Genomic DNA, 21,859 nt, shown 5'->3' on the forward strand with positions numbered 1-21,859 from the left:
CCTTAACAAAATTCAGATACACTATGTCCACAGGCCATACTCTATCCATATTACAGCTCTCCCCTTCATAGAGTATGTAATGATCGGTCTGGCAAAATAGCCTTTCATAAATCCATGTTGGTCACTACTAATGATACTAGTCTCATCAGCAAATTCTTGGATATGGTCCCTTATCATTCCTTCTAGTAGTTTACTTACTATTGATGTTAGGCTGATTGATCTGTAGTTTCTCAGGTATACTGTATCTCAGCCCTTTTTTGAATATTGGTACCGCATTTGCTTTTGACCAATCAGTAGGTACCATTCCAGTCAATAAGCGGTCATTAAAAATTAGGAATAATGGCCAGGCTATAAAATGTTCTTTGAGAACTCTTGGCTGTAAGCCATCCAGTCCTGGTGACATTAGGTTTTTCTAGTCTTTTCACTATAAAGTTATTAACATTACTCTGTTTATTATATCCCTCCTTTGTAATACTGAGAAAATGAATGTATTTAATACAGTTGCCTTCTCCCTGTCACTTCTGACCAACTTCCCCTGATCATCCTTTATGGGGCCAATATGTTCTGACCTAGCCATTTTAGTTTTAATACACAGTTTTGAAATAAAAATGAATTTTTACTGGCTATCTGCAATCAAAATGTAGCCTTGGGTCTACATGGCAATAATTAGAGGAAGCTGTGCTCCATGTCATTATCTAATAGCATCATCTTTTGGGGCTCATAGGCCTCTTACTGTGAACACACCGGAATCCTGAGACTGCAGAGAGTAGGATCACTCCACCGAGCATCGAGAGCGGCCCTACACTGAGCAGGGACAGACATATTCCCTGCAGGCTTTCACTTCAGATTGTTCTATCCCCCATTAGGGAGCTCAGCAACCTCACAGATATGAGTACACCATTGCAATTTACTTTTTCATCTAATATTGCATTAAATTATCTGTCAAACTACTACACCATAAGGAACTGTCCTGCGGCTTCTGTCTCTTTTTGTCTTTTTTTTTCTCCCTATCTTTGGAGTCACCCCAGTTATTAACATTGTCATGGTGCAGTCTGTCATGTTGGCCTTTATTTGCAAATTAGAGAGCTCCATATGCTATTTTTTGTGTGCAAAAATTCCTATTCCCCTCACTTCCTGTCTGGAAAATGATGAGATGAGAAATGTCTCTAAAGGCAAAACGAAATATTAACATGGAATGTTTCAGCGCTGATTCACACATGTGTGGTGCGGATTGAAGTTCAGGTGTCACAGCTAACTGATACAGTAGTTGTTCAGCGGTTCAGGTCAGGTTTACATCAGGTTCAGGACAGGTTTACTGTAGATCAGGATTTTATCCTGTTCACACATATGCGGTTTAGAAACGGTTCCCATAGAATTCAATAGTCTTTAATCTGCACCTGAACCTGACCGCACTGCTCGGAAATCATATAGGGCTCTTTCTGAATCCACGCTGACTCCGCACTGCCAGTGCACTGGACATATGTGAACAGGCACCATAGGAAGCAATGTTATTTCACATGTCATGTGGATTGTATGCGGTTCAAACTGCATCCAATCCGCATGTACAGTACAGTATGTGCATACAGTACTGTGTTATTTTATTTTATTTTTTTTAATTGTGTTGTTCTTCTTTATATTTTTTATATTTAACTTCAGGAATTTATTATGTCAATGAACTGGTAATGCTTTCAAGACAATCTCACAGCCGTGAATATAGCATAATTTAAAGTTCACATGTAGAAAGTTTTTTTTTTTTATTTAGGATAGAATAAAGACGAAAGAAAACAAAATTAAGAATTTTATTTATGACTACTTTGTGGGGATTTAAAGGATGTCATGTGACTATGGCTTTAGGTGAGAGTTTTGGTCATTTTTTTAGCTGTTAAAATAGAACTAATTGTGAAACATTTTCATTTTGGTTAGGAGTAAGGTAGGGAGGGATATAACCCCATGTCAGATTTTTTTTTTTTTTTTGGCCCCTTTGGGGAAATTTTTCCTAACTTCCTATCCCACAGCCAGAAAAAGAAAATGAGAGAATACCCATCCAAAGTGAGAGAATTCCTGGTTCTCCCCAGGGTCATCAGAACTAGTACACTCATTGGAAGATTTCTGTTCTGGGGACAACCCCAAATTTAAAATTTTCTTTTACTTTCTGTTTCAATAAAAATAGTAAAAATGACAATTAGAGAGTATGACTCTGAGTTATACTTTAATGATACTCTGTACAAGCCTGTATTTTTGAAGATCTCCTAGACCTTCAGTAAGTGATTGGGAAAAAGTAGATATGTGCAGGTTGTTTTGTTCCAAATTTGGATGAAATTTTCATTATTTAGGGATTTGGATGCATTCAAATTTCCTCATTACAACAGTATTGAATTTCAACTAATCTAAAATAAATAATAATGAAACAACAAAATTAATTTGTTTCATTCGGATGTTTGGAGTATCCAAATGAAACAAATTATTCAAATTGATTCGATAAAGCTGGTTGTGATGGCCAGCTGCCACATCTTTAACAACCATGACTCCTCTGATGCCAGCGGGATCCCCCACTGACAGCAGAATGTAAATAAACAATAAAGTGCCGGCTTTAAAAAGGTTTTAAAAAATATTGTGACCCCCCCCCTCCAATCTGTTCCAGGCCTTTTGGTCTTAGGTTTAAGGGGAACCCCACACCATATTTGTTTTAAAAATAGCATGGGGTCCCCTTCAAAATCCATGCCAGACCCCCTTATGCAAGCATGCAGCCTGGAAATCCAGGAAGCGAGTGTGCCCCCCTCCCTTCTGAACCATACCAGGCCACATGACCTCAACGTGGGGGGTGCTTTGGAGCAGCGGGCCTCCGCCCTAAAGCATCTTTCTTCCCCATGATGGGGGCAAGGGCCTCTTCCCACAACCCTGGGCGGTAGTTGTGGGGGTCTGCAGAATCTGGAAGCCCCTTTTAACTGCACCCAAAATGAAATTTACGTCCTTTTTTCCCCACAAATTGAGCTTTATTTCGGTGCTATTTGATAGCCTGTGTGTTTTTTATTTTATGCGCTATAAAAAAATGACCAACTATTTTGGGCAAATAAAACAATAATTTTGACATTTTGCTATTAAATATCTCCAGTAAAAAATTTTATAAGTCACATTTCGTCATAAATTTACACCAAAATGTTTTCTGCGACATGTCTTTGCTAAAAAAAATCCCACTACATGTAAATTAATTCGTTTACGTGAAAGTTATAGCGTTTGCAAATGACGGTATAGATACTGTAATTTTTTTTTCTACTAGTAATGGCGGAGATCAGCGACTTATAGCGTGACTGCGGTGGGCATTCTGACACTGGGGGACCCTGACTTGGTGTCATTGACATCCCCAGTGACACCAATACAGTGATCAGTGCTAAAAAACAAACAAAACAAACAACAAAACAAAAAAAAAAGCCCTGACACTGTACTAATGGCACTGGGCAGGAAGGGGTTAACATGAAGGGTTAACTGTATGCTGGGAGTATACTAGGGGGCGGTGTGTTAGTGCTTCACTGTAAGCACACTGCTCTGGATGGCTGTGCTGTGCACAGCCATCCAGACCAGTTTGCCCGAGCTGACAGAGAGGAGGACTATTAGTAAACAAAGCAGCCCTCCTCCCCGTCGGAGATGCTGGTTAATCACTGGGCACCAGCGGGGAATCACCACCCAGGACCCGGTGACTGACAACCGTGGCTGCAAATGGAGGTACGGGTAGGGCGTGCTCTCCCCCTACCCGGAAATACAAAATCACATATATATATATACGTAATTTTGCACACCTCTGCCATACTGTAGCAGTATATCTGCTATAGGGCGGTCGGGGAGTGGTTAAGAAAAAAAAAACAATGCTCCAGCTTCAATCATGATGAACGCCAGCTGCCGACCCAAAAAATGTTTAAAAAAGGTATGTACATGATGCTTGCCTCCCTGGTGCTCCAGTTCCTACTGATGGTAAATAAACAAAGGTACGAGGTCACTGGTGGCCCCCACCCACAGGCCCTCACAACCACTGCCCAGGTTTGTGGGGAAGAGGCCCAAGGTGCTTTGATGGAGAGCCCCCCTGCCCCAAAGCACCCTCCTCATGATGAGGGTATGTGGTCTGGTATGGTTCAGGAGGGGAAACTCGCTCTCTCCCCCCCCCCTTTTTGCTGGGCTGCATGCTCTGAAAGGGGTCTGGTATGGATTTTGGAGGGGACCCCACACCATTTTTATTCTGTTTTGGCATGGGTTCTCCTAAAAATCCATACCAGATATAAGGGTCTGTTACGGACTTTGGGGGGAGACCCCTATGCCATATTTTATTTTTTAAAGTCGACATTATTAACATTGTGATGTCAGCAGCAGATAAGTCATGGTTGTTTACAGCAAGGTGGCCACCTGGCTGCCCACTCCTTAACAACCAGTTATTCTTCACAATGAATTTGAATCAATCCGATATTTTTTAGTTCAATACTTCGAATCCACTTGAAAAGGAAACATAACTAAACAAATTTCATTACTAATGCAACAAAACAAAATAAGTAATGTAACGAATCAGTATGAAACTAAACAATTTTTTTCATTCTGCACATGTCTAGGAAAAAGCAATTGCTACTACAATATATTTAAGGAAGCCCTCAGAGCAATTGTAAATTCAAAAAAATTAAATAAAATTGAGGTTGACCGCCCCATTCACTTGCACTTTTACTCGTTAGAAACTCTGTGCACTTCCAATTTTTACACTTTGATGTTACCCGTGCTCAGCCCCGAATTCCTCCAGCAGAGCTTCTCCCTGCCAATCACATAGCTGTGGATTCTCACAGCTTCAAAGAATCTCTCAAGGCTCAAAAAACATAATTCCAGCCAGTAAAGAGGATCTGTCTCCTTTTTGATTGTATAAATTTGGCTGAAAAGGGAAAAAAAAATTCCCCTCGGGTCCCTTCTTCCTGGAAAGCCAGGCCTGAAAAGTAGACCTCCATTCCCTACATTAGACAGAAAAACATCAGTCTGAATGTGATAGTTCACTTCTAACATTGTCTGAATATAAATTAAAAACAATTCTCTCTACCTAACAATTCACCTTTATCTGAGAACTTGATAAACCAGTTACTTATTAAATATTGGCTGGGTTCCATTACATAAGGAACATTTTACAAAGTAGTAATTGTAATATTCTCTTGTTATACTACCCACTGATATATACATGGTTGAAATTGCTTACTTCAAAACCCTAGGCTGTGTTCAGAAACTGGCCCAACCAAGATGCATGTGACATCATCTTCCTGAATCGTGGGATTTTTTAAGGGCACACTCCTTGTCAAGCATGAACATTTTGATTTTAACCTTACACATCAGAGCTGTAATTATTTTCACTGTGGCATTTGTCTTATACAGCTATATCTATCTATATTTGCCTCCAACCATTTTCTAAGCAGTACATGAGCTTGAAACAATGTAGGTAGTTTACTGTGATGCCCTCTTTTTTCATTTATTTTTTACTTTAAAGTGGTATTAAGCCTAAAAACAAAATTCCTTATATGCGGTAGCTGCATTTTTTTGTTGCTATTAATTTTTAACTGGTGATCCAGCCAGTAGGTCTGGTATTTTTCAACTTCCTTTAACAGACCAAACTGTCCAGCAAAAGTGGCAGTTAGAGGGTTGAGATAAATATTTAACATTGATGGGGGTGCTTACAATGGTTAGCTTTTATTCATTTAAAGGATAAGTTCACCTTTGGGAACAGGCCATAAGGCAGGCCATACACTGATCGAATTTCCGTGGTTGCAGGAAAGAAACATTTTAAAATTATAAATGTTCACAGGGGAATCCCTCCCACTGAGCCATTGTATTCTCCCCCAGGAGAAGACAGTGACTATTGCTAGTGGCTATACCAGCCGCTAGCAATGATCATATGTATAACCCGGCAAGCTGGTTGCACCCAAGTTGATTGATCGATCTTTCAGCCTGCCACTGAATCTTGGCTGGTTCCTGCTGAACTGGCTGAGATTTGAACTGCCTATGGCCAGCCTAACATGTTGCCACTACAGTAACCTCTCTCCAATCCCCCCTTTCCCTATTGTGGCAGCAAGCTGAGGATCTTCTCCCTGCACCCCGTCACAATTTGAAAAGACTGTGGTCCGCACACACGGCCACTTCATTCATTCACAGAGATCTTTGAATGAAGGCATTTCAAGTACCAACAGCCTTTTTGGCTAATGGCTTGTAGTTCTCAATGAACTAACAGGGCGCTAGTGAAGTACTCTAGGTAGTTCACTGAGTCTTCCTGTCATTGTGTAACTGCCTACCCGTACAAGGTACGTACAGACAGATACATTGACAGGCTGTAGTAGCCCTGCATTGCACCTGCAATCTGCTGATAGTGGGTCCAATGCTTTGCAGGCTCCTACAAAAGAAATGTAAATGCACATTTTTTTTTTACCTGCATTTATTTTTTTTTTTTTGAAAGAGGAACCTAGCCTTTAACCACTTGCCTACCGGACACTTATACCCCCTTCTTTACCAGGCCAATTTTCAGCTTTTAGCACTGTCGATCAGCGCTGATTGACAATTACTCGGTCATGCAAGATTTTACCCATATGAAATTTTTATCATTTTTTTTCTCACAAATAGAGCTTTCTTTTGGTGGTATTTAATCGTCGCTGGGCGCTTTACTTTTTGCGCTATAAACAAAAAAGTGCAAAAATTTAAAAAAAAAAAAGTTTCTTTGTTTCTATTATAAAATTTTTCAAACAGGTAATTTTTCTCCTTCACTGATGTGCGTTGATGAGGCAGCACTGATGGGCACTAATAGGCGAAATTGATGTGCACTGATAGGCAGCACTGAAGGGCACTGATAGGCAGCACTAATGAGGTGGCACGGATAGGCGGCACTGATAGGCAGCACTAATGAGGTGTCATGGATAGGTGGCACTGATAGGCGGCACTGAAGATGGGTACTGATAGACAGCACTGATAGGTGGCACTGACTGGCATCACTGCTGGGCACTGACTGGCGGCACTGTTAAGCATTGACTGGCGCAACTGCTGGGCACTGACTGGTGGCACTGACTGGCAGCACTGCTGGGCTGCACTGATGGGCACTGGTGGGTGGCACAGGTGGGCACAGGTAGGTCCCTACTCTGACAACTGCCAGTTCTCAGCAGTACTTTCATCACGCTCTGACAGCGTGAGGAAAGTGCAGTCGAGAACCGGCAATTGCATTTCCCAGTGATCAGCGTGTCATTGGACACGGCTGATCACGTGGTAAAAGGCCGCTGTTATTGGCCTTTTACCATATCACACTCCGTATCCGTAGAACACAGTGATCAGGGAGATTGCCGGGTGCGCGCCCCCGGGGGCGCGCAGGAGAGCGCGTTCTGGGAGGACGTCATATGACGCCCTCCCAGAACTGGCCGGCTGCAGTGTAGCCGTCATTCGGCTATCTGCGGTTGGCAAGTAGTTAAGTAATAGCTTTATCCCAAAAGAAAAAAAAACTGTTTAATGTCCTCATGCACACTGGACGTTTTTACAGCGGCTGTTTTTGGCTTTTGAGGATTTTTCTATAGCCAGTAAACCCCCCAGCATTTTATCCTATGTGTCCGTGCACACATAGACTGTAATTGAAGTTTTTTGGCTGGAAAAAACCCCCAGAACTAGTGGGTTTCTAGAGGAGTTTTTTTAGCTGTAAAAACGCTCTAATGCTGAAAAACGCAGCAAAACACGGTAAAATGCTGCAGACCGGCGTTTTTGGATTTTTTTGACCAAGAAAAAAGTTTTTCTTTTGGTAAATAAAAATGCTAAGAAACGCAAAGAAAAATGCCACTAGATAAGGGAAAATACTGCTAAATGCTAATAAAAGCTGAAAATCTCATGTTTTTAACGCAAGTTTACACAGGTAACGTTACCAGCGTTATCAAAACGTCCAGTGTGCATGGGGACTTAGGTGGAGTTATGCTTTCAAGTCTCCATGGATTATTTACATACAACGCCCAGTTTGTATGTACTTCTGGTAAGTGCATTATTGTACTATCACCCTATGGAGTAACCAGGAGTATATTACATCACCTTGACCTCTGCAATTTTGGAACGCTTTTTCATTAACAGGACTTCTAATTTGTTATATGAAAGAATAATTTATTTTGAACATTCTGCTTCCACTTGATGGTCAATATAATTTCAGCGCTGCATTTTTTAGATTTTATGCTTTCATTTGTTACTCAAGTCCATCTAAATATGTTAGCCTCTTCCCAGCTTAACAATGCTGTTGTCCAAAGGTGTCTCCACTGCTCCTCCATTTAAGGTGGAGCCCACTTCCAAGACAGGAAGTTTGTTAATGGTTCAATCAGTTAAAAAAAAATGAAAAAAAAATCCTAAAACAAGAAAATGAATGCATTAAATCATTCTAGGACTGGTCAGCTGCAACATAATATGTTTGTGTTTTTCTGTTACAACCGCACTATAGCCAAAAGATGGTTACAGCGCAGTTGTCCAGTTCTCAGAGGGCGTCATAGGACGTCCTCCCAGAACACGTCCCCTGCGCGTCCCCAGTGGTGCTGTCAGTGATCACAATGTCCAACAGAGACAGCTGATCACATGACTAGGTAAAAGGCCATCCACAGCAGTCTTTTACTACATGATCAGCTGTGTCCAATGATACAGCTCATCACAAAGTAAATACAGTTGCCGGTTATCGTCAGCACTTTCCTCACATTGTCACAGAGCAAATGTCACAGAGCAGATCTGCACTTATAATTCAAATTTTTTGCTATTTTTTTTTCAGAGGACACAACGGAACACCAGTTGCTGTATGGGACCTCTGTGTGCGGTCCTGATTCATGTGATCACTGATTGGCCAATCAGTGATCGCATGAACACTAGTAAACAAGATGTCACTTCCTGGCATCATTGCTTACTACTTGTGAAATCTGTGAATGATCACAGAGGTCACATGGTACAAGGCTATTCACAACAGCCTTGTACCATGTGACAACCTGTGACCAATCACAGCTCGCACAGTATTTCTCAATGGCTTCAGGAATGCAGCCAGAAAGAAGGAGAAATGATTGTATTTACAGCCTTTATGGGTGTAAAAGCAATCAGTGTAAAAAAAGAAAAAAAAATCTTCATCACCCCCCACAAGTAGTACAGTGTCACTAAGGTGACACTGTACTGCTAGAATGACAGTATGTAAAAAAAACCCCAAAAAACAAATAATATAAAAAAAAAAAATGTAAAAAAAAATGTTTTAAAATTATAATTTTTGGTTATAAACTTATTTGGGTTTTTCTTTTTTACTAAAAAGATAGATGAATACATTTTGGCCAAGATTTATGAAGAAAGATTATTTATTTGCAAAATTTTGTAAGAAAAACACTTTTTTTAAAAGATTTGTGGACTTTTTCATTTATATAGCAAAAAAAAAATCCCAGTGGTGAATAAATGCCACCAAAATAAAGTTCTAGCTGTCTAAAAAAATGCTAAAAAATTCATATGGGTACAGTGTTGTATGACTGCGCAATTGTCATTCAAAGTGTGATACTACTGAAAGCTGAAAATTGGCCTGGTCAGGAAGGGGGTGAAAGTGTCCGGATTTGAAGTGGTTAAAGGTAGTGTTTGCTAAGACTGACTGTGAAACCCAGGTTAAAGGTAAACTAAACAGACTTTCTGACTTTAACAGTGTGGCAATGCTACCTGCATAGCATATTAGGAATTTATTGATTGGCTGATTTTGCTCTTTAAACTGAACCTGTGAGGACAGAAATAAGGAAGCTGAAACTACGGACATTTTTAAATGTGAAAGCTTCAGTGCCAGGACCTCATTCTTTCAAGTCTTTTTTTTTTTTGACTCATCATTATAATGATGCCACAAGCTACTGTAACAGAAAAAAATGCAGCAATGTTCATAATTTAGAGGTTTTTTCGATAACAGAAAGACTGTATAAAGCTTTAAAAGCATGTAGCCTCCATGTAGGTCTGATTATGTCCATATTTCTGTGCTCAAAGCGGTACATTTTTTTGCATGGAAATATGTTGTTTTTTTATTGTAGGCCTGTAATTTTTAGTAATAACTCACTGAAATCTGTCTGAACAAGAGTCTAGTAAACATTCCAGGTATGCTAAAATTTGAAACACGAAATCATAAATTATAATTTAATAAATAATCATAAAAAATAATAATATAATACTAATACAATTTAATTCAATAATATAATCAAACCAAAAACACTGAAATTTTAAATAGAGCGCCAAGTTCGCACATCACTGAGCAAAGTCGCAAAATCGTTTTCAGTGTCTGATGACGAATTTCCCCACAACTCATTATCACTCAATTCTGCACGTAGTTCTAATTTACTATTACTGTTCTCTAGCTGGAAGTGTTTTATCTGGACCCTATTGGTTATTATTATTATTATATATTTTTATATATTATTATTATTATTATACAGGATTTATATAGCACCAACAGTTTGCTCAGCGCTTTACAATATAACGGGAGAAAATACAGCAACAATACAGTTATTCTACTTTAATTATTCATGTAAGTTGGATTAAAATGTCTGTTCACAAATGTAAGAAGTCTGATAAGCAAAATGGGAGTGCTTGAAATATATGTATAAAAAACACTATTTGGTAAAACAGTATTAAACCCAAAATCAAACATTTATTATATTGCAGCTTACCAATTCCTAGGTGTGATGACTGCATTCATTTTCATTTTTAGGCTCTTTGCTCTATTTTCATCTGGTGATTCAACCAGTAAATCTGTTGTTTTTCAAACACTCAAGGTCTCCAGCAGAATGTATCAGTTTGCATGAATGAGACAACCATTTAACTTTGGCAGGGGTGGTTAAATGGGCAGCTTTTATTTACTCATGTAAAACCTTTATCCCAAAAGGGAAAAAACTATTTTCTGTAACTGATTCTACACTGTAAACTGGAGTTTGGCTTCATTTGATGGTGTATTTAAATCTGATAATACATTTAACACTACCCTACCCCCAGACTGATAATGCTGCTGTACCCCCTGTGCTCATTCATCCAGAGAGGAGGCACTCTAAAACAGGAGGTGTGTTACTGACCAGATCACCAGGTGAAAACAGAGGAGAAAAGCCAAAGAAAAGAAAATAGATGCAGCCACCACATCTAATGACTGGTAAGCTGCAATATATTACATTTTTGATTTTGAGTTTAATACTGCCTTAAAGAAAAAATGTGGCTTTATTCTTCACATTGGGCTGGAAATATTACTGGCTCTGTTGAGAGGCAGGGTAAACAGAAACAATGGTAGTGCTCTTTGTGAGCAGTGATCTAAAAGAGAGTGTGAAATAAGATCTTGTCAGTAAAGAGTGTGATGGCCCTAAGGAATTATACGTAGAGTTACATACAGATGTATGCAGGCTCAGACTGGCCCACTGGAGTGCCAGAGGATCCTCCAGTAGGCCCCAAGTACAGAGGGGAAAATAGTTTTTTAAAACTGATACTGAAGCTTCCTCTAAGGTGCCAATTATTTCTGATGTAAAAAAGAAAGCAAGTCAATAATACTCATGGACTGGGATACGTTTGAAACTGAACAGCAAAATCCTTTCTCACTCCACCATTTTGGTAGGTCCTCATGGAGTTCACCTTGCTGGACTCGGAAAGACCGGCTTTCTTGTCCTCTTTTCGATTTACGGAATGGTTTTATCAAGTATCACCCAACATACTATAATACAATAAACCTCTTTCCCGTCATCCGTACACCTACTGTACCTGCCCGTAAACTGAAGATTTACCGATTGAACAACTTCTATCTCTATTGTTGTGTCTAACCAGGTCTGCAATCCCTATTTACATGATCTGTTTTCTACATTTTTTTGCCTAGTGCAATTGATTGTTTTGAACTATGGTACCCCCCCCCCCCCTCCTTCCATGCACATGGTACTTACATACAGATATTGTGAGTGCAAAAAAGCTTTCAATCGATCTGTAGGAAAACCGGAATGCGGGGATTATAAATGTGCCGACAATATCAGTTCACATAAAATTAAAATGCAGCTTTATTTGTACATAAAAATACAGTTAAAAACAATATAAATCAGAAACCCCAAGCACAATAAACATTCTATGAATCGTAGTGATCCGCTATGATTTGTAGAATGTTTATGAAATTTGAGGTTTCTGATGGATATGGTGATCCACTACGATTTTTAGAATGTTTAATATACTTGGGGTTTCTGATGGATAGGGTGATGCACTACTATTTGTAGAATGTTTATTATACTTGGGGTTTCTGATGGATATGGTGATCCACTACGATTTGTAGAATGTTTATTATACTTGGGGTTTCTGATGGATATGGTGATCCATTACGATTTGTAGAATGTTTATTATACTTGGGGTTTCTGATGGATATGGTTTTTAACTGTATTTTTATGTACAAATAAATCTGTATTTTAATTTTATGTGAACTGGTATTGTCGGCACATTTAAAATCCCCACGTTCCGGTTTTCCTATGGGTCAATTGGAAACTTTTTTCATATTCACATTATTGACAATTTAGGGTATGGTGTCTCGAATGTATCCACCAAGATCTCCCACTTTCCGTCTTACGTACAGATTCTTCTAGTTTGAACTTCAGGAGGCTCACCCCAATTCATTTTGGATCAAGCAAGACTCTCCCTGCCAATGGAAAATCCCACCGTCCATGCCTCATCAACCTCTGGGAAATATATTCACAATTTTGGGATAAATCTGTGATCTTTGTGAACATCAAGTCTTGTTGCGATCAATGATCCCTTTTAATGTATTGATGATGTACCATGTCCAAGCTTGTACTTAAAGGTTACTTTGTTGTAGCTATGTTCTTTTATTTTCTCTTGTTAAACTCAATAACAATTTATTTTTAAAAATTCATTTAAAAAACAAGCCCACCCAGTATTAATGAAGAGGAAGAGTTTTGGCTTTTTATATAAACAGAAAAGGGCTGCACAGATTGGTACAGTGGTATTACAGGGAGATATTAACTACTATGAAATTGACAGGGGTAAGGGAACTGCCCTGCTCAACCTAGAAAATCTCAAAGCAATGGTCATTATAAAAGTTCCTAATAATATCTGTGTAGCAGTTATTTAATTTAATTGAAGTTAAAACAAGCACAAACTATAAAGGCAAAATAAGATAGCCTATTTCCTAATGTTGAGTTTTTGCTCTCCAAAACTTACATTTGCAGAACACATTGTCAACAAAAGACATTGAACAGAAACCGAATTGTTTGTTGAATTTATGTAAACATATTGCAAAATGTATCCACATTCAAAAGACTTGAAAGAACACCAGAGTGGCTTACTTTTAATGTTAAAAAAGACATATGCAAAAAAGAAAAGGGCATTCAACTTACAGTGTAACTAAAGGCAACATTTGTTTTAGGTTTGGATAGCGTGAAGAGGGATTAGAACGCCTGTCAGGTTTTTATTGTCCCCCCCCCCCCCCCCCCCGTTAGGAAGATTCACCATCTCTATTTTTCCTGTTTACCATTAGCAAGTGAAAGTAAAGGAAAATACCAAATTTGAGTTGACATCAGAACACGAACAAAGAAGAAATCTACCAATGGGGACACTATTTCTGGTGACCCTGGTAACACACCGGGCTTCACTCAAATTGGAGAAATTTCATCTCACCTCCTGTTTTGGCTATGGGACAGGATGTGAAGGGAAGTCTCTCCAGTTGGACACAGATGGCAAAAAAACTGATAGGGGTGATTACACTTCTCACTCTATCCAAAATAAAAAAAAATGTCTTTAGTTACACTTTAAAGTTTGGGATCACCATTTGAAAGTTACAAAAGAATACAACAAATGCTGTAAAAAGAAAATCAGGATAGCAAAAATTCAAACGATATATATATATATATATATATATATATGTGTATATATACTGTATATATATATATATATATATATATATATGTCAGAGTACATATATGTAGGCCCTCACAAAATTCAAAATTGCTCAGATTTGGTACAAATAAAAGACTGATTTGTTACAAAAAAAAATCTGCGGATGTGCTCTTTGCTTGCCTTGGGACATTATTCCTCCCACTGATACAAGGCACTATTCCTGCCTCTGACACCAACAATGGGGTATAAGTTCTCCCACTGACACTAATGATGGAAAATAATTTCTTCCTCTGACACCATTGATGGGGCACTATTCCTTCCACTAACACCAACGATGGGTTACTATGCCTTCTGTAATATGGGGAGTCTCTAGGTTGAATTTGGAAGCTCCCTTTATAACAAGGTACACCCAGATACACTTCCTATGGGAATAAATATAGGGGTACATTAGTACCCTTTTCCAAATGTAAGCCAGAAATCCCAGGTGGTCATTGACCAAATCTGATGAAGGATATCACCCAGCCAACTGTCAATTTACATAGGCGCAGTCAGAGAACTGTAGCATGTAAATCCGGGATTGGCAAGTCATCGATCACGATCAGCAACAGGGAGCTGACAGATGAATTGTGACCATGGCTCTGCTCCCCTCCCCAGCATCCACCACTCTCATGTCTCTACAGAGTGGAGAGCAGGAGGCAGCATAGTGCTGGATGGAGGGTGGGGGCTGTAGCTGCCTCAATGATTGGTTGTTAGGTGGTCCTAGCAACCAATCACCAGCTTGTTATTATGAACTTTGGCAGCTCCCACCTTCCACCCAGCACTATGCTGTCTACTGATCACTTTGCTGTACACACACTGGCAGGAAGGAGAGTGCTACCTATACAGGACACTAAGGTGGGAAGGTGGGAGGTTATGAGAAATTGACAGAGCACACTACTTTTGGAGATGGGAAGGCAGGGGACACTGCTTTCAGGGGGCAGAGGACACTGCTATGAGGGGGCCAGAGGACACTACAATGGGGGGGGAGTTAGAGGACACTACAGCATAGGGCCGAGAACACTACAGTGGGGGGTGGTAGAGGACACTACTTTGGGGGAATGGGGCAGATCACACTTCAATGGGAAGGGGGGTGATGCGAACGTGGTAGAGGACACTGCTTTGGGGGGGTACATGACACTACTGTTGGGGGCAAAAGACACAGCTGTTAAGGGGGTCAAAAGATACTACTGTGTGTGGGGGGGTGATATGAAGGGGGGCAGAGGACAACATAGTGACATACTATGTGTTCTTCATGTCGATTTTTAATTGGGAGCTTGATTTTTTTTTTTTTTAAAGGGCATCCTCCATGTTGTCCAGATAGACCTCAGCCTCTGAAAGGTTGCCTACCCCTGATGTAAATGATGACAGGCAACAGACCCTTATGGTTTACAATGAATTACCTTATTGGATACTGTAATTGACACAGATTGCATTGTACATCGCTGAATGCCATGATTGATGTGGATTTTTTTTTTTCAGGGGGAGGGGGGGGTTAGATAAAACATATCTAAACAAAGAGCATTTGTGAGGTCAAGCATTGATTTTGGATGAGAAGGCCTGATTTGCAGTCTCGCCTTGAATTCATCCCAAAGGTGTTCTATCGAGTTGAGGACAGGACTCAGTGCAGGCCATCCATATCTTTATGGACCTTACGTTGAGCACTGGTGCACAGTCATGTTGGAACAGGAAGGGGCCATTGTGATGGGAGTCACTTTGGGTGGGTGGCCCATGGAACCCAGCTCACTTTAGAGAGTTGGGGAGACTCCTGTCTCAGCTCCCCATATCCCTATTATGTGTAAGTCACCCTGTTTCTGCTAGGAGTACAGGGTGATCTGTCCTAATATTGGGGTGGGGGGTTGTTGATTGTTTAATGCCATATGGTTGCATCCCATTGTTCTATTGTGTGTCTTGCTTGGGAGAAAACTATTATGGGATGTATGTGTTTATGTGTACTAGCTTAGTGGGGGGGGTGTCTCCAGCAGTCTTCCCTCCTGATGGGACACTGTGCTGGTGTGAAGTTTGAATACCTGTGGGTCTCTTGTTGCTAAGTGTAGATTGCCCCGCCCTGTGTCATTATGCAGGGAGGGGGGATTGCCCCCTGAGTGTATAAAAAGCCAGTTCGAGTTTCAAATAAAGAGTTCCATGTTCAGACAGACTGGTGTCGTCTAGTCTTGTTTGGTCGGCTGTGGTCGGTGTTCAGACGGGGAAGCAGTATTATAACGGAAGTACCCAAGCGCAGACGGGGTTGGTTCCGTTACAGCCATCCCCAAACTGTTCCCACAAAGTTGGGAGCATGATATTGTCCAAAATGTCTTGGTTTGTTGATGCCTTCAGAGTTCCCTTCACTGGAGCTAAGTCCAGTCCCTGAAAAACAACCCCACACCACAATCCTCCCTCCACCAAACTATACACTTGCAGTCAGGCAAGTACCATTCTCCTGGCAACCGCCAAACCCAGACACGTCCTTTGGATTGCAAAACAGAGAGGCATAATTCATCACTCCGAGAACACATCTCCACTGCTCTAGAGTCCAGTAGTGGCGTGCTTTACACCACGGCATCCGACACTTTGCATTGCAGTTGGTGATGTAAGACTTGGAAGCAGCTGCTCGGCCATGGAAACCTATTCCATGAAGCTCTCTATGCACTGTTGTTGTGCTAATCTGAAGGCCACATGAAGTTTGGAGGTCTTTAGCTATTGACTCTGAAGACAGTTGGGGACTTCTGCATACTGTGCGCGTCAGCATGCACTGACCCGGGGACATGGCCTACCACTTCATGGCTGGGTTGTTGTTGTTCCTAGTTGCTTCCACTTTGTTATAATACCACTAACAGTTGACCGTGGAATATTTTATTAGCAAGGAAATTTCACAGATGGACTTATTGCATAGGTGGCGACCTATCACAGTACCATGCTTGAATTCACTGAGCTCTTGAGAGCGACCCATTCTTTTCACAAATATTTGTAGAAGCAGTCTGCATGCCTAGGTGCTTGATTTTATACACCTGTGGCCATGGACGTGATTGGAACACCAATGATTTGGAGGGGTGTCCCAATACTTTTGGCAACATAGTGTATCTTTAAAGCAAATTTACAGATTGTTAAAGAGGTTCTAAAGGCAGAAGCAGAATGCATTCTCTGTATTAAGGTAAATAAAAAAACCTTTTGCAAGCAGCTCCCCCACCTTCCTATACTTACCTGAGCCTGATCTCAATCTAGCAATATGCATAGGAGCAGAGGCTCCTACAGCTCTCCCCCTCCTCATTGGCTCAGACACAGCAGCAGAAGCCATTGGCTCCCACTGCTGTTAATCACAGCTAGTGAGAAGGGAGTTGGAGAGGGATACATGGACAACCTGAGCCGGCTTGGGAGTGAGCATGCACGAGTGCCCCCATAGCAAGCGGCTTGCTACATGGGCACTCAGCGGGGTGAGAGAGGGGCTAGGAGTGCTTGTGGGGTACCCAAGAAGAGGAGGATCAGAGCTGTTCTGTACAAACCCATTGCACAGAGCAGGTAAGTATAACATGTTTATATATATATATATATATATATATATATATATATATATATATACACTTTTTTTAAAATGCGCCCTTTGCCCTTTGCAATCACTTTAAGGATTTGTAAATACTCAGATGTCTAATACAAAGGGTGCTGCTTGTTCAAATCCCCATCTTGAACTGACACTGCTCTGTTCCTGCATGCTGCAGACCAGTACAGACTTGGTGGAAACATGTTAATTTATCTTTTTAGTTAACTGTTGCAAATCTATTCTTTTTCATAGGACAGATTACCTTCAAATGTCTGCTTAGTGTTACTTTTTATAGATTATTGTTAGAATATAAATGAATTTAATTATATGACATCACAAGGGAAAAAGGGGAACATGCCAACATCTGGAAAAATCTGTTTCCTAGTTCTTGTTAAATCCCTGCAATAAAAAGATATAATGAGTACATTAGTAATAACCAATGAATCTCTTGCCTTAAAGCCATCCTATACATACTGCGGCAGCAATCTATTAGTCATGCAGACAGGATTACCTGTTACTTTGTTTTATTAGGTTAGCTATACAAAACCTCATAATTTGAATACTTTGTTGGGTCCTGGTAGGACCAACTGAGAGCAAGTAAATCTTTTCAACCCATATTATTATTGGGCAGTGAAAGATCTGCTGAAGACCTAAAGTGGTTCTGAAGCCTAAACATGTTTTACCTTAACGCCTTCCCTGCATTAAAGTAAAAATGTTCCAGTACCTGTATCGCCAACTCGCTCCCCCTTATACTGTAGTGGCTATCCCAGCTCTCACTGGCTTTGCTGATTGAGCTGCACTGTCTGTGTCTATGGACACTAGCAGTACAACTCAGGATCAAACCCGCAGGTGTGTCACCATAGGAAGCTGCTTCCTATAATGGCACACTGAAAAGAGGAGAGCCAGCAGGGGACCCCAGAAAAGGAGGATTGGGGCTGCTCTGTGCAGGGAAAGAGAAGAGAGAGAGACACGACTCAGAGAGGCAGAATGGGGTCCAGAAACAGCTTACAAAGGAGAGGGGGGAGCAGCCACCCTACTCCACCAGATGGCACAATTCAGCTGTGTGGCCCTTTTTTCACACATGTGTACTGTAGAGATTTGCAGTCTCTGCCTTCAGCATATCAAGCATAGTGAATTTATTAGGCATTTGTGTATATCTTCAAATGTAATTCAATTCACAGGAGCCAAAGCTGCTCTGATGCTCTGAGAATCCTCTCAAGCTGTGTATGTATCCAGGAGCTCCATATTTTGCAATTATCTGGGTACCACGTTCAGGAGAAGACACATGACTGTTCACCAGAGAGTTTGATAAGAGCAGCAAACGAATGCTACAGGCAGGCAGCAAAAGGCCCACATTCCTTCTCCTCATTCTCACTCCTCCCTTTCCATGCCTCCCCCTACTAATGAAGAATCTACATCTGCTGTCTCTAGCAATACGGATGTAAGTTTTTCAAGTAGTTTGATAGGCTTACCTTATGATACTTCCAGCTGGGAATCGTGCAGAGTAGGAACAACAGTAGGCTTTAAACTTGTTCTGAGTTTTCAAACCCCACCCTACCACCTGCAGCTGGATCCTGACCAGGTGGATGTGGATGTGTCTTCCCCAGCTGCTGGAATGGAAAAGAAAAATATGCACCAAGTCACCCCCATGCCCAAAGTCTCAATGTCAGTTTGGAAAAAATGCTGGCTTTCTAGCTGCACACATTACAGCTAGAGGAGTCTACCCCCTTCTACAACTTTGTGGTCTGAGCTGTACCATGGTGGAAGGTGCATTTGTTTCCTAGAAGGCAATCCCTCCTTCACCATAATGTGGTCTGTGTTGCTGAACCATGCAGTTGACATGACCACAGACATGTGGTCCAGAAAGTATGGGCAGGGGGTTTACATCTTCTTCAAAGGTCACTGGGTAACTTTGCTGACAGCCAGAAAGGATGCAGGATTGGGCACATCATCCATGGAGCTGATGGTGCCACCATGTCCTGCAACTTGGTAAAAGTGACCTCCATCCTACACTCCTCCTCATCTGGGAGTCACCTTCAGAACTATCAGCCCCTTCTCTCCAAGCGACCAAGAGACTATGCAATGAACCAGGCAAAATGCTGCCAGGCTGTTGTGGAGCTGGTATGCCTGGACAGGAGCTACACTGGGGAAGAGATTCTGTCATTTCTACAAGGGCAGGCCCAGAGGTGGCTAACCTCACTCCATCCTTTCTGTTCATCAAATCTCTACATGTTTCTAACTTTCCTCTTCGATAAAATACACTGTAATTTTTAAAAGCCAGTTGAAATCTGCCTACTTTCCCCCTCTGAAATTGCATGCTATTAAAAAAGATGGATATTGTGCATCAAATTGGTAAACTATTTCTGGCTTTTATTTTAGAAAACATATACGCTAATTTTTATTTCTGGATAACACTTGATTAGTCTCTTCTTAAAAATACAGTTAGTCAAAAGGCTTACATATTGTGCATTTGAACTGTACTTAATTTCTGGCCTTCAATTCAAAAACATACACTCTAATTTTTAATTCTGGCTAACACCTGCCTTGTCTCTACCTATGGAATTGTGGCTTAAGCAAAAGACTTACATACTGTGCATTGAACCTGTACTATATTTCTGGATTTTGACTCAGAAAAAATACATTCTGATTTGTATTTCTCTATAAAACCTGCCTAGTTTCCTCCTCTTAATTAGCAGCCTACAAATGGCTGTTTGCATATCGATCATCGAGTATGAACAGTATTTTTGGAACTTGAGTCAGGAATAATACACTTTTTATTTCATTATAGAACTTGTCGCTTCTGTTGGCATCTAGTAAAAACACTTACATGATCGTAGCATGTCAGTGCAATATTGCAGGCTCTTGACTCGGACAAAAAAAACCTGTATTTTGTTAACAATAAAAGCTGCATTTCCCCTCTAGAATAGCTGCTAAGAAAAACTGCGTACATAATGTACAGTGAATCTGTACAATTTTTTGGGGGACTGTAGTCTTTGAAATAACACTTATGTTCAGTTTTTCTTAATTAAAATGATTCATCACTCCATATTACATTGCTGCCCAATCAAGCTGTTTACCTGCTTTTTAGCCATTCTGGTCTTTGTTTTGCTATTGTCTCTGCAATTGTCCCTGTAATTTGTATTTCATAAAACAACAGCCTTATCTCTGGAATTGGTGGGTTGTATGTGTAGGTGTTTTTTTGCACACCTGCAATGCTGTATGAACCATTGGCAGAGCTGTTTATGTGTAAAAAGCAGCCACTTTGTACATGTAAAGAAATGCAAGTGTGTTTTTTGTGTGTTGAGGCTTGTTAAGTACTGATTCAGAGTGAATGGGCTAACTTCAGGCAATGCATGTCAACACAGGAAAAAAAAGCCATGCAATTGCATGGTGTAGGTGTGAAAAGGACCTTTGCCTGTGACAAAGCATTTCACATTTAAGCAAAGCAATCCTCACAAATGACTGACATCAGCAAAAAAATTTGTATGGGAAACAAAACTCTATCAGCCATTTAAAGTACAATTTATGTGAACTGGGCCAATTTAAAAGCATGGGATTTGGCTTGTTGAACTTTTTTTAACTTTGAGCTTCAAGCTACAAAATGCTTAAGTGTGGATGGGAGCTAAAGGTGGGGATAAAATTACTTTGTATAAATACATAAATGGTTCATAGAAATTTAGTGCAAAGTTGTTCACTTTAAGGTAATTTCAAATGACTTCGGGCACTCTATGCACCTGAAGGAAAAGAGATTTAACATCTGCATATGAAAAAGCTTCTTTACAATAAGAGCTATAAAAATGTGAACTGAGCTAGCTCTAGCCAACTTTGTAGATAACTTAAAAAAGGCAGGCTATTTCCTAAATTTATAGTAAGTAAGAGAGAAAGAAATCTATGAAATAACACTGTAGATTGTTGATCCAAGATTTATCCAATTTCCACTGGGGATAATAAAGGATTTTTCCCTATTGCAGGAAATTGAACCACACATTAAAATGGTTCTTTGCCATCCTCTGGATCACTGACGGGTTAAGGGTTATAATGATACAGATTTTTAATGAATTTATCTTTATAATTTTTTTTTCATTAATTCATATCTTATGGATAAACTCAATGGATAGGTGTCTTTTGAAACCGGACTAGGTTATGTTTTTCATAACTGTATAATGACATACAATATGGATGTGTATATCCCTTTCCAGGCTACATCACTATGAAATTATCTGGCGCTCTCTAGCATTATCACATGTCTATTTTGTGACTGTACCACTTTTTCAACAAAAAGTTTTCATTTTCATAAAAGTGCATACTGTCGTGGAATCGGCTACCAGTCTGTGTTAGGCTGACTGAAGCCAAGAGAAATGCCCGATTCATTGTGATGGGAAAATACAGATTTGTGTCCCTTAATAATTATAGCTGAAC

The 21,859-nt window shown here is 40.3% G+C and overlaps 1 protein-coding gene across 2 annotated transcripts in view; it reads right to left on the minus strand.

Annotated features, from left to right (window-relative positions):
• The window catches only part of CNOT12 (CCR4-NOT transcription complex subunit 12), a 113,660-nt gene that overhangs the window by 73,688 nt on the left and 18,113 nt on the right, over positions 1 to 21,859 (minus strand). The window contains exon 2 of one of the 2 annotated variants that reach the window (XM_089687581.1): positions 18,913 to 19,050. The exons of the other annotated variant lie outside the window; for it this stretch is intronic. The gene's annotated coding sequence lies outside the window, so the exon portion shown is untranslated. The remainder of the gene's footprint in view (positions 1 to 18,912; positions 19,051 to 21,859) is intronic. 2 annotated transcript variants of the gene reach the window in all.

This window comes from Staurois parvus, unplaced genomic scaffold (genome assembly GCF_062004578.1).
Source record: "Staurois parvus isolate SC_StPar_1 unplaced genomic scaffold, SC_StPar_1.0 ptg000430l, whole genome shotgun sequence".
NCBI classification, from domain to species: Eukaryota; Metazoa; Chordata; class Amphibia; order Anura; family Ranidae; genus Staurois; species Staurois parvus.